The 12,039-nt window shown below is 41.2% G+C and overlaps 1 long non-coding RNA gene across 3 annotated transcripts; it reads right to left on the bottom strand.

The window, feature by feature from the left end:
* Nucleotides 1-3,910: 3,910 nt before the first annotated feature.
* LOC142075369 (uncharacterized) lies at nt 3,911-10,960 on the bottom strand. 3 transcript variants are annotated; one of them, XR_012670862.1, is made up of 5 exons: nt 10,799-10,960; nt 10,589-10,673; nt 6,828-7,107; nt 6,599-6,675; nt 3,911-5,953 (listed from the first exon to the last, which is right to left on the bottom strand). It is a non-coding gene; the product is annotated as an uncharacterized LOC142075369 (long non-coding RNA). The 3 variants fall into 3 exon arrangements; XR_012670861.1 differs by lacking the exon at nt 6,599-6,675; XR_012670863.1 differs by lacking the exons at nt 6,599-6,675; nt 6,828-7,107.
* Nucleotides 10,961-12,039: the final 1,079 nt, after the last annotated feature.

The following is a 12,039-nucleotide window of genomic DNA, read 5'->3' as shown; positions in this document are numbered from 1 at the left end:
TAGCCACCAGATGGTAGCAACCACATAGTATGAGCATCTGTTGAATTTTCTATTATACTGGATTTCTTGAAACCATGAACACTCATGCATGTGTTTATACATGTGAGCTCGACAGGCTGACCTGTAAAAATACTACATAAATTGTGAAAAACTGGTCAAACTCTCCTACGTGAAAAAACACCAATGAGAAACATCCTCCACAGTCACTTTGCTCCTGTTAGCAGAACACATCCTTTATGTTCCTTCTGACAAACAGGTGAGACAAAACTAGGATGTTCACAAAAATCAGCAATATGGTTGACACTAATCTTCAGACAACTGTTTGTTGCATTGTCAAATTTGATTCTCGATCTGAAGTCAAGAAGCCTCTGGTACTTACTAAATTCCTTTGCCTCATAGCTTTGGCATAAAGGTTGTAAAAGTGAATAATGTGCAGTGGAAGAACCTTTTTCAGGATATTCATCCACTACTCTATGCTAATACCATCTGCTCACCAAAGCTCAGACTGTTGTAGGAAAACATAAAAATCTGCCCTGTCCCATAGTAAATACAGAATTCCTAATCAAATACTGTAGTTTGCTATATTTCTGCTGACCCTGATTTACACAGCTACAGGGACGGCATCAGGCTTCTATAGTCACAATCTCTCCAGACATCAGAACAATGTAACATTTAGGAAACAAGGCTTTACAAAACTGAGTGTGTGTATAAGGGAGAGTGCATCAGGCCTCCTGGGAGCTTCCTCCACCCTTTGTTTCTGGGCGAAGCACAAAAGCTTACATCTGCATGGGTTATCACCATCAAGTGGCAAAAAAAACCAATCCAAAAAGTCTTGCCAGCACTTGAATCCTATGCCATCACCACCGTAAGAATTATTGTCATTTTGTTCCTAGAGCTTCCTGGCTTAAGAGTTGAGATATTGACAGGAAAGAAGATGCTAGTTTTTGAAGAGCTCACAGAGTCTCTGCCAGTTCTGCACAAAGGATGGCAATGCTACTTTGCTTGCCAAGTTACCCATGCCTCTACAAGGTTGACATTTTGCATCAGAACCATGAGATATAATTTTGGATCCTTTGCTTTTAAAGTATGTAGAAATAACAGTTTTGTTTTCTATACTTAGGGGTAAATTGCTCTAAATTGCTGTCTCCAACTTCTTTTTGGTCCTCATGCTCTTTTGGGTCTCACCTCTACCTCTTCTCTTGATACTGTAGTAGCAGCTGGTAGAGCTGTTGTGGAAATAAATATCCTCCATGACAAGATCCCATCAGAGCCTCCACATTAAATAATGCTCTGTCTGGATTTCTTTGTTGTTTTCTGAACAATGTTCATAGTAATGGAAGTTGGAAAGATATGAACTTTATTATAGATAATCTGTTGCTCCCACTTCTGCCACCTTCTTTGTCATGACAGATATGAAGACATATCTGCACCTGTCGTCTTCTCTTCACCAGTGGCTACAGTTCCCATTGAGAAGAGTTATTGTTTAATATGATGTTCCATCTTTCCCCTAGAAGATAAGATTATTTCACGGGGACTACTGATACAAATGGAAGCAGTGGTGGAAAGTATAATGCTGGCAGTGCTAATCCTATCATTGAATTTGTATAGGAAACAGCTGGCAAAAGACTATTTGGAGCAGCAGTGACGGGTATATCTGTCTTATCTCAACCCACGAGTTTTCTCACTCTCACCCTTCTGATTCTCTCCCCATCCCGCTGCGGGGGGAGGGGGGAAGTGAGTGAGTGGCTGTGTGGTGCTTGTCTGCCTGCCGGGTTAAACCACGACACATGCACAGCACAGAGATGTGGTCCTGCTGCTGTATCTTGGAAGATGAAGCAGCGCAGCAGTTGAAACACAACTATGTGTAGGGGCTCTGCTACCTTTTGCCTGCTTATGGCATGCTAAGGCTAACTCCTGAAGTCAATTCACACTCCTTTGCACAGCCATGGACTGCCTTAGGTCCAACAATAAACTGCACATAAGCACCTTTCATAAGCTAGCTGCCCTGCAGAACAGAAAAGCACAGCTGGCCCAAAACAGTCCAGGAGCTCATCGGATCTGTATGTCATCTCCTGCACTACCCTGAATAGCTCTTTGTGTCCACCCCTTTTAGAGGTGCAGTCAGAGCTGGCCCTGATCCAACATCCATACGTCTTTATAGACTTGAAGGCTCTAAAAATAATGCATTTGAAATAATATACTCAAAGCAAGAATGTGGCAGCCCACTGGAGCATAGCTCAGCACAGTCTGTTTCTCTCGGTGCCTGAGAAGCAGTAAGTGGGGACTAATTGCATTGATAATTTCTCTTCCCTGATTGTATGAACATAATTTTTAAGAGCCAGGGATCAGCTGCAAGTACGACCAATTACAGACCTGAGAACCATTTCCCATGCTATTGCTGCCAACAGGCTTGTGCCTGCCCCAGAATACTCCAGGACATAGGGAGAGTGCAAACATGTTTTCACTTTTTTCGCAATGGCTGCTCAGCAGTGCTCCAAATCTGCAGACCTACTGTTGGGCATGATCTGTGTGCCACTCACCCTGCTAATATTATTCTCCCATCTCACAAAGAAGGAACTTTTCAAAATCTTCCCTTACAACAAAACAAGCTTAGCAGGGAAAAACAAACCAAAACAAAAAAAACCCCAAACATTAAAGAAAACAGGGGTTTCCTAGCTATTCCCATAATACTTTCCTATGTCTGCTTTCTGAGTGATTGCCATTTCAGATGGGAAAGAGGATCTGGGCTGTCTTTAAGTGTCTCCATTCAAATTTACTTATCCCCCTTCTCTATACAGAAGGCAATCCCGTGAAGCAATTGGAAGAAGGGCCTAGCAGCTGTTCTTTTGCAAATCTCAGTGTATCTATCTGCTGTGATTTGTGCCACATCTCCAACTCTTGCCATGCTTCAGGCTCTAGCATTTTTTTCAAAACCCTGCAGCATCTTACTCTATTCTCTGCAGTCCCTCAAGAAACTACAGGCAGGGCTTTGCACCTGAATTACACAGAATTTATAACTGTTAGTTGTGACAATCATTTATATACAGCCCTGTTCATGCTACTCCGGCAATGCAGAGGGACTTCTGCAATCAAGAGAAGCATAATTTATATCTGCTTTGGGGCAGTGCACGGTTTACAAGGCATAATAAAAAAAACTAAAGACAATAGCTCTTGAATATTTTTTCCAGCTGTCATACTTTGTCTGTGTGACTTGGGAGAGTAGACTCTATATCATGCATGTGTTTGTTCCTTATAGTGGCTTTAATGCTTTTTAGCTACTGAGGTCAGTAGTTGTCAAGTGTGTGTATGTGCACCATGCATATAACACAACAGAAATATTAAGCTACAATGTCATGTAAAATAAAACAGGTATATTAACAAGCTAAAACTAACAAGACAGGAATATTTACTTTTACTCCGGGAAAACAACAAAAAAAGGATATTACCTTGTAAAAGTTTTTGAAACTTTCTCTTGCACTGCCCTGTTCATGCTCACAGCTTGAATCACCAAGCGCCTGTTTCTGGGAGCTTGGGGACAGCCAGTGAAATCCACTGAGATTTCTAAGTGGGTGCATGAATGCAAAAGTACACTGTCACTGTCACTGTCAAACACTGCGTAAAAAACAAATAATCACACAAGCTAACAAACAGTGGAAATTTGTTACATGTTAGAACAAAGTGTTGCGTATTGTAACTTGTTAGATATTACAGCAAATCTGTACAAGGCAAATAGTTACTCCACTGCACAAAGGAGGGAAATTTCTGCTGCATCATGCCACCATTGCATGTTACTCTTAAAATACAATGATAAAGCAGTGAGGATTATAAAGTTGTGGTGGGGATGGACCACTTCTTTCCAATGTAAGAAATGTCCCTGGTTCTTTGTGGTTTACATATAATTCACAAAAGAGCCTGGTCTTCTGTTCCCTCTACGGTATAATTGTATGGTGAAGCTGAACTTCAGATGTGAGAAAAAACAACCCACTGTGACACAGCCGTTCCTAAATGTGCAAGCCATTACAGAACTGATCACAGAGCAAAGAAAAGTGGTGTTGCCGCATTGTTAGATCAGAGGCAGAGGCAGCCTTAAAAGGACAAAAAAACGCTTTTTGTTTTATGTATTTTATTTGTTGCATGAGAACCCACACTGTGTATGTAAGCCTGAAATATCAGAGAACTAAAGAAAACTTGACTAGAGCGACTTGGGGGGAGAGAGAGAAGAGAGGGGAGAGGTTTAAGATCAGCTTTAAAGATGTAACTTCTACTCATCTTGCTGCATAACAAATTCAAAGACCCAGGTTAGACAGCGAGGCTTCCCCAGCAGCATGCAGGCAGAGTGTGGTGAATAAACACCCTGTGTGGAATAAAGCACTTCGGAGTTAAACATCCAACATCACAACCATCACTGAAAGTTAGACTCTCACGTCTTTTAATAAAGGTAACTACAGATGAGAACTAATAGCTCCAATTACTCCTCAAAAGGCGTAGCAGATACTGAAAGCTTGGAAAAATAGAATATATTTCTCCTACATAGCTTTTGGTTACTTAGTTTCAGCAATGATGTTAGAATAATTTGTATTAAATTCTTCACAGTAAAAATTACTATATCAATAAAAATATTGATACAAAACACAGGTTAGAGTGCCTTCCTCCTTCTCATTTGCTTTCCCTCCACGGACTTCTTCAAAGACTCTTAAGCAATTTTACGTGCTTTAGCTTGTCCATGAATTTTAAGCACCATAAATAAAGACAGCCTAAGCTGACCTCCTGGACACTATGCAGTCTTTGTTTTGTACTAGGAAATCTGCCTTTCCTGCAAATTACAGACAGTGAACAATTATGATAGTACTACAACTGAAACACAAGCACTACTTTCCTTTTGTTTTATCGGCACTTGTTCTAAGATCTACACAAGCTTTAATTTGTGTTACATATTCTACTCCAGCAGTGTGAATTCATCTAAATAGAGGTAAGATTCACATTTTGAGTGTGTTTGTATGTGCAGAAGGAATCAGAGGTATAGAGTCTGCTTTATCATTCTGTAGATCACTTTGCGAGGGAACGACACTCCCCAAGTGTGACACCACCACCAGTCTGTGAAGCAAGAGTCTCCAGGAGCTAAGGCACAGTCTTGCCTTTGGGCAGCATTAAAACACCTCCTTTTTTTAAAGAAATAATTTCTATAGCATATTTATATTATTCTCTTTCAGCTAGAACCCTTTTGCACACTGTTTTTCAGAGGCAGTGCTTTCTCCCAGCAGTACATGTCTGGGGAATCAAGTTACGTGTCCTTTCAAACTAAAATTCTAAAGCGGGGACCGCTATTACCAGAAAATAGCCAGTATACTCACTGAATAGTTATCTTTCTTATGTCAGAAGAAATCCATTTCACGCTTTATGGTCCTAATCCAAAGTTCACTGAAGCCTGGGGATTTTCATTAATTTCTATCGGTTTCAGATCAGATCATTAAAAAAAGAAACCAAAACACAAAGTAGTACTTCACCACCTAGCTGCCAGCCTCTGGGTGGGAATACAATTAAAGCTGAGCAAAGTAGAACCCAGCTGAGGTTTTCACTCAGCTCTTTCCCACACCCCTTATGCATCTGAGAAGAATACTTTAGAGCTTTAGAGTAAATCTGAAATTCTTACATAGCTCTCACCCAGTGGCATTCTGAAAGAATGGCAAGCGGTGGCTAGCTAAGGCAGCTTCGGCACTTCTTCCTCAGGTATCTTCATAAACACCATCTGGTGCAACAGTTCTGCACCCATGCTTGGTATCTCATCTTTGAAGAAATTACTGTTTTCATCTGCTGTGTTTAACAATCCCATGTGCCTCCGGGGAGTAACTTATTTGCATGGTGAAGACAGAAAAAGAGCAGAGTTACCAGGCAGCTACCAGCAGTGGAGACCTCTGAGTAGCTTGAAGAGAATGGTTGTGGCTGTTCTGGGTACCTGGAAAGAAGGGAATCTTTTTGGCAAGGCAATAGCACAGGGCTAACTTCTTAGCTATGACAACTAGGCAAGCCAAAGATGTTGCTAACACTCTGAAGACAGGGTTGTGGGTCTGGCAGACGATCTCCTTTGTAATCAGGACTGAGGGAATCCTGTCATAAAACAGAGAGTTTGATGGGTCAAAGGAGAAAGGAAAAGGAGGGAGGAATACAACTGGGAAATTTGTCCCTGAAACAAAGCGAACTGAAAGTGGGGCCGTTCCCTGGGCATTTGGAAGCAAAGGCTGCTTCATGACTGACAAGAGTAGACTCTGAAAGAAAAGGTGATTAAGAAAAACCAAGGCATTTTTTGGAAAGAGGGTAGGAGACAATGGAGAAATATATATAGAGAGATGGATATGCAAAAATAAGGAGAGAGAGAAATAAAAGGATGACAGACGAGGAAGGACAGACTTGAGTTCCTTAGTCTGGGCAGGTCACAACCTGGTTAGGTAAGTGAGCTGATCAACCCAGAACATGCCTACTCTCAGGATCACATCTGACCCAGGGATATCTCAGACAGCAGTTAGCTGAGCCAAGCTCTCTAGACTGGGAATTACATTGAACAGAAAAAGACATACTACTTGTTATATAAACAGCAACTTACTATGTTCCCGCAGAGACAAAGAAATACATGTACTTTGTTTGTCTGAAGGCTTATGTTTCCCTCCAGCTGCTCCACATCTGAGGAACAGTAAAACATTTGGGAGAAAGAGTCATTTTGTTCTGCTGTGTTTGTACAGCATGAGGAGGTCATGCTCCAGGCTCAATTTCAAGCTACTACTACAGTCTGAAGAATAATTAATGACAACTTTTTCATTGCCTACAGTACTTACAGTTTTATTTGCTTTCTCTGCTGAGCTGCAGTCATTCCCATTTAAATTCGTGATGCAGAACAGGATATGCAGGATAAACAGAGAAAATTATTGAATCTTTAAAAATCAAAGGGATGACATAGTGTGCCTTCTGAGTTGTTCCCTCTAGTATCTTGAAAGGTCTGTAATTTGCTTCTCTCAAAAAATTTTGGAATGGCTTTTTCCTCTTCACAATGCCGTTATACTAATTTCTATTGCAGTTCCCTCAGATTGTGGAAGATCACATATGGTATTTCTGACACTGGCAAAAAAGTATGTATTATGTTAACACATATGTAATACAACTTTTTCTCTAAAATAAGTGGGAGTATGCTGTAACAAGGCAGAACACTGACCTCTGCATGCTGTAATTTAAACTGATGTTCAGGACCCAACGCTTGCAGTGAGGTATCCACACTGATAAATGCCTACTGTTTGCTGTTGTTGTCTTTTAGAAAAAAAAAAATAGGCCTAGTCCTGCTTTCCAGTGGGAGGACTAGAGAGATTTTTACTGTCAAGAGAAAAAATAATTCATGTTATCATCACTGTTTGGCACTTGTATTGCCAGTCTCAGTCACTATGCCAAAAAATGGCTAGACGTCAACACTTAACGACTCATGCTCTCACAGATGTGGGTTGCTGGCAGATGAGAGAAGACAGGTTTGTACTGATGTTGCATCTGCTATTTGAAGTGAAAAATAGCTCTTATTTCAGCTTGTTTCATTCTGTCCCCATGTTAAAACCTCCTTGGTCATCTGGGCATGGATTTTGTTGCTGTTGGCCTCTGAGGAACATCTTGGCAGAGACAGCATGAGAACCAATTGAAACGAGCTGCCTACACGGTTGTCAGCTTCTTGAGGGCCATAAGGAAGTGGATGCTATGGCAGTCTTCAGCTACAGACTCACCTACCCAAAGTATTGTAATGGTGGAAAACATACAGTCTCCACCAAATTGTTCCTTGGAGATTTGAGATTATGTGTGATAATCCAGAAGCTATAAAAATTGGTTTAATTTTTCTCCAGTTATGCAGGAAGGCCACTCAGAGCCATTAACTGGTGTTTTTCTTAGCCATGCATGCGCACGTGCACACACACACAAACACACAGAGAGAGTAATATATGAAAAATGGATATGAAGCCCTGAAGCTATAGATAGGGAGGAGGGGAGAAATATGGAAAGTGTTGCTTTGGCACAGATTGTCCCCTCTGTTCTTCAGGTGGGATCAAAGACGCTCTGGTGCGGTAGCCTTTCCGCATAGAATGGCCATAGCGTATGCAAGGCATTAGCTGTAGCAGATCCATAAAAAAGCCTGTTAATACACTTCAGAGCAGATGTAGAGTTAAAAAACCAAGGTGTCATTCATTTGAGAATCCAGTGCTTTGCTCAAATAAGGAGAAAATTTTTTACATGAATCCAACTCCCACTGAAATCCGAGCCAAGTTTCCCACTGAATTCAATGTCAGAAGCAACTAACAAACTTGTAAGAATTAACTGCCTCTGTGCATGAGGGCCAAATGTAACACATCATGGATCTGAGAGAGTTCCCAAATGCCTGTCATGATTTTGTATGTGTTTTTGAGATTTCTTGCAGGCTTCTGTGAAAAAATAAATGTTTTGTGTAAATAAATGTAACAGATCATTTGCCTACTTTTGCTTTGACAAACATCTTTTTCCATGTCCCAGATATTCATGCTTCTGTTATTTGGAAATGATTTCAGACTGTAATATCTGAGTTCTTATATTCAGGAGCTGTCTCTTGAAATTCAGACTTGACTGTTTTCCTTCTTTTAATTTCTGTTCTGTTGTTCCTGGCTAATCCTGTTTGTGCTATTCTGAGACATCCATAAATAGTTATCAGTACAGACTGCTCACTGTCAGAAGTGTGTAATGTAGAAATGGAGAAAGTCTCGAATGTTGGCTGGAGTCTTTTCTCTTTCCTGAAATGTTGTATCTTGCATAATATCTCCCCACTGAAACATTTGTCTTAGATCAAAGAAACTGGCATAAGAAGGCAATTTTTGATCAAAAAAACATAAGGGAGTATAAATTTTTGCGGTGGGTCACAAACATCAGCTTTTTTGTGCCCTCCAGCAACAGATTTTTTTTACTTTGATTTAGACAGCTGTTTGACATCTTCAGATATGAAACTGTCTGGGATTCTCATTCCTGTTCTTGGTGATTCAGCATTTTCCTTTGCAACATCTATTTGTGAACAACTGCTACTAATAGACTCATTAGAAAGAAAGCTGTGTTTGTTACATGCTGCAGCATCCCAATTGTTAGATCTTACTGCTGACTGTATAGTATAGAAGAGAGAGATGTGTGCTTGCTCCATCCATGTGTGCTTGCGGGTACTTCTGCTGCTCATTTTTAATATATGTGAGGGATGGCAACAATTCTGATGATACCTCAAAAGAATATAGAAAATTTTTCACATAAATGGTGCAGGACTGTAAAAATAAATTCTATGGACGACTACGAAGTTTTCTTTTATTAATGTTATTATTACTTAAATTTTTAAAAAACTAGAAGTTTTGGTAAGAGTTTGATAGCCATTGATCTTCCTACAACACAAACCAATCATCCTTGCCACAAAAGTCTTACAATCTAAACATAGTATAAAAATGATCAAGGGCTAGGTATGAGGATAAAAGCAAGATGATCACATAAGAGACGATGAACCATGTTCGCAGCACTCCACAATAATGACAGAATACATTCCCTTTGGATTGATTTGTAACGTTATGCATATCTTTTATAATGTTTATAACAGACTGTAGATGTCAACTGCTCCATGAAAAAAATCTCTAATTTTCCACATCATACCTTGATTAATAAAATTGTCCAAAACTAGTTTAAAAACGTAATTTGTCTGGAACAATGTGTAAGGATACATGTATAAAACAGATCACTAGGAGGGAGAAACCTAAGGAAGCTATAACATTGTGTATACCTCTGCTTAGCTTATGTCCAGCCCTCAGTGCCAGCCAAAATCTTACTAGGATGTTGCGAAGATGATGCACTGAACCCTGAGAAGAACGTGCTATTTGTTTGCTGTCCTATATTATTAAGCACTGGATACAAAACTTATATATTAAAAATAATTTTATTTTACTGAAACCTCATGAGAAACTGACCACTTCTATATAAACGTAAGCAGCATGGCTTAGACCAGAAACTAGTCCAGGCAGAATGCCTGTTGTTGGGATTGCAGTGGCTCTTTATTCAAAGAGTACTCAAAGTTTATGAAAGGAAGCAAGTGAGCTGTTTTCATTAAGATAAATAACTATTTAAGGACACACAATCCAAGGGACAAAGCAGAATCAGATACCTGCCTTTTACTGATCTTCTGACCAACTGTACTGATACGTACAGCACCACTGAGAAACAAAATAATCTTTTGATTTATGCGATGAAGATAAGACAAATAATTATTTTTTTCAGAATAGGGGCAAATAATAGTAACTGAAATTCTATGCTTAGTAATACTGAACTTGAAATGTTAAACTGCTATAAATTTAGTATCAATTCTTTTTTCACTACAAAAATTCAGTACAAATGTATTTGTGACCCTTACCCTAGAATATCTTTGCACTCTGCCAGTTCCACTGTACCTACCAAAGAGGACTTTGAACAACTAAATAGAGCTACCTAGCCAATTGGTCCATAAAAAAATGAGGATGAAAGAAAGTAGATGACTTAGAAAATCTACAAACTGCTTTTACACTGTTAGAATACTCACTTTCAAACCAAGAGAGAATGACTGTTTCTTCTGCTCTGTATCTTCTGGCGGTATATCTTTCCCATTTTGATCCATTGTACCTTCACTGTATTGAAAAAAGAAAAGCAATTTTAATTAGTAATTAAAAGATGTGAAAATTATAGAGAAACAGGAATTAAAAGGAGAAAAGATGAACAGGAAAAATACAAATGCCCAAGAGAGAGTCAATACCTTGCTCCACAGTGTCCAGTGAGCTAACCATGGTGCTTCTGTATTATGCATCATAGTACTTTGCCCACTGGAGTTCAAAACCTTCTCAAAGATGGCAGGATTTCTTACTTTCCTTGTGAGATGATTCCCAGGCCAAGAGATTTCAGCAGCAAGCTCATCCTAAAATACTAAATTTTCCTTACTTAGTGTCATTCTTTTTTCCCCTGGTTTTCCTTTTCCTGCCGTAAACAAATGCCCTGCTTGCTTGCTGCCTATGCATCCTAGTAGACCAGCATTTTTCTCTCCTTTGCTTATATTTTGCCAAGGCACCCCGGTGCCTTCTAAGCTCACTTTGTGCGTTTCCCTAGCAGCCTTCCCGCTGTTGCTACACTCTCGCCCAAATTCATCTTCCCAGCCCCAGGAAGGCAGAGAGGAGCAGAGGAGACCCCCAAGGGGCTCCTGCTCAGGGGGACGCCCGCAGGTTGTCACCATCCCGGTGACAACCTGAGCCCACCCTGCTCGCCGTGGGCCCTGTCCTTGGTAGGCCCCGCCATGTGCCGCCTACGCGGGGGCCCCATGGTAGACCCCGCCACACAAACCACCACACTCCCGCTGAGATTAAGTTCATTAGGGAAAGAGGAAAACGAGGGCTCCACGAAACACCCGCTGCCCCCTCACCCCGGGGCCTGTGAGGGAGCCACTGCAGGAAGTGCCCACGGCCACCTCCCCACCTTCAGCAGCCTCACCGAGGGGGGCGAGGCAGCTGCCCAGAGAGCACGTGATTGGTGTGCTCAGAGGGTGGGGTGGGGCCAGAGCTTGAGGTAGCCAATAGCAGCTCAGGACACTGTGCTCAGGGAGCTCCAGGGGGCACTGAGGAGCCGCGGGGCAGCAGCAGGCAGGGGTGCGGAACATGGCCACCAGCGGTGGGACCTTGGCTGCCCCCCGCCTCGTTTTCTCTGTTTGGCTCCCCAGCAGGAGGGAAGGGGGAGGCTTGGTCCTTCCCTCACACCCAAAAGGGGTGGCACATGGTGGGATGGCAGTCTCTAGCTCTGGTTGAGCGGGTATAGCTGGAGGGGAAGGCTGGTGTCAGGCACGGGTAACTCTTGGGGCCTCTGGGCCACGAAAATGAGCGTCAGTAAATGGCAGCTCAGGTTGGCATGAGGACAGATACAATACTTCATGATTTCCACAGAAATTTTATATTTATCTGACTAAATATTTCACTAAATATTTTATCTTGGGTAAAAAATTGCTGGGTTTCT

This window comes from Calonectris borealis, chromosome Z, assembly GCF_964195595.1.
Source record: "Calonectris borealis chromosome Z, bCalBor7.hap1.2, whole genome shotgun sequence".
NCBI lineage: Eukaryota > Metazoa > Chordata > Aves > Procellariiformes > Procellariidae > Calonectris > Calonectris borealis.
Note: the sequence above shows the minus strand (reverse complement) of the source record. Positions and strands in the feature narration are given on the sequence as shown.